The sequence below is a fragment of the Seriola lalandi genome, unplaced genomic scaffold (genome assembly GCF_002814215.2).
Source record: "Seriola lalandi dorsalis isolate HSWRI2012SDOR001 ecotype SW California unplaced genomic scaffold, Sedor1 jcf7180001975296, whole genome shotgun sequence".
NCBI lineage: Eukaryota > Metazoa > Chordata > Actinopteri > Carangiformes > Carangidae > Seriola > Seriola lalandi.
In genome coordinates this window covers 1-1,536 of record NW_019445962.1, presented here as the reverse complement: position 1 = coordinate 1,536, position 1,536 = coordinate 1, and the positions used below count along the sequence as shown (strand labels likewise).

Sequence of the window (1,536 nt, the reverse complement as noted above, 5' to 3'; positions counted from 1 at the left end):
GGGGGGGAAAAAAAAATCTCTTTATATGTCAGCTATCAAAGAAACCCCTTCTCAGCATTTCTAATTCTACTGAGGCTCCAACAAAGCCAGCAGAGACACTTCAGAACACAATGATATGAGAACAGATGGGAATAATAATCGTTTGGACAGGATTAACAAAATTAGAAAAGTTGCTAATTATATCTAGCCATGTTTACTTGCTGATTATCATTTACATTACTTCCATGTCAGTGAAATTAAATGACACGCCCGGCCCTTGTAACAAAGTGTCTGATGAGGAAGAGCTAAACAAAATTCACAAATGTCAAGGCATCCTCTTGAATGTCAAATTGGTTTGTTTTAAATGTGAGTGTTCATGTCAGGAGCATTGTACTGTATGAGTATCTCAGGCATAGCATGACTTCACATTCAGGATGTTGATGATTTAAGAGTTTTCACCTCCAGGTGAACTGAGAATGTTCTTGATGACACAAGTGCCGGGTGAACCGCCTCCCGGTCACCAGGTTGGTTTTACGGTTGTAGTTCTCATTGTCTAGCTTGGGCTACCTGTATGTCCAGGTAAGGAATAGGCAGAGGTCGCTGAAAACCTCTCAATCAGTATTTTGTGTAGCAGCCATGAAGAGACCTGCTACTGAAGGACGAGGCCAACCTGAAACAGAGATTCACCTGTTAGCTAATTCAGTTAACTGAACTAGCTAAATGACAGAACTAATGTTATCTTGCTAATATTATGACGGAGGAGTAAAAGCTGTAATGATGTTGAAATATCAGCGGTGACACTGTGATTCCAATATACCTCAAATTACAAAACATCATGACAAGGATAATAATGGACTAAACATCCAAATTCTGTGGGTTAGGTTAGCTTATTCAGATATTTCTCTCTTACTCATAACACAAAGATTTCTACATGTATACATATATACATAAAACACAGCTGTTTGGTGGTTAAGTTTAATATGACATTTGGCCTCCTAACAATGTTACTTTTGAGGGTTATATTACAGCTTTTAAAGTCACAGTCATAGTAATAGCAGCAGGTTTACATATTGCTACATGCTTTACTAGCCAAGGCATTTAACACACATCAAGTTTTAATGGTGCAACCTGATTTAGTAGAATTAAAGATATGCACACTTTCTTATACATTACTACTAAATCACTACTACTAATTATTTTTATTCAGTTTATGAAGCATGATTTCTCACAACTGAGCCTTTGTGGACTGAAAAGCAAACTTAACCTCTTTTTATACAATATTATAAATGAACTTGATAATAGCATTTTAGCCCACTTAATTTTATTGTGCAACATGCATAGGCTGTGGCGTAACAAGCAGTAGCTTCATATAAAACTGAAATGTTAACTACTGCAAACTTCCACTACTACATTATGTATGCTAAATAACCTCATCTGTCATCAACGATGCTGACCGATCACTGATGTGGTGACAATCGTTTTCCAAGACAAACAATGCTGCTGACCTTATCAGGGTCCATAGGGGGACACTTCCAGTTGTAGAGGTAATACTGCAGA

At 37.3% G+C, this 1,536-nt stretch overlaps 1 long non-coding RNA gene across 1 annotated transcript; it reads right to left on the bottom strand.

The window, feature by feature from the left end:
• Positions 1–177: 177 nt before the first annotated feature.
• On the bottom strand, positions 178–1,535 carry LOC147820246 (uncharacterized). The gene is made up of 2 exons (XR_015437219.1): positions 1,485–1,535; positions 178–649 (listed from the first exon to the last, which is right to left on the bottom strand). It is a non-coding gene; the product is annotated as an uncharacterized LOC147820246 (long non-coding RNA).
• Position 1,536: the final 1 nt, after the last annotated feature.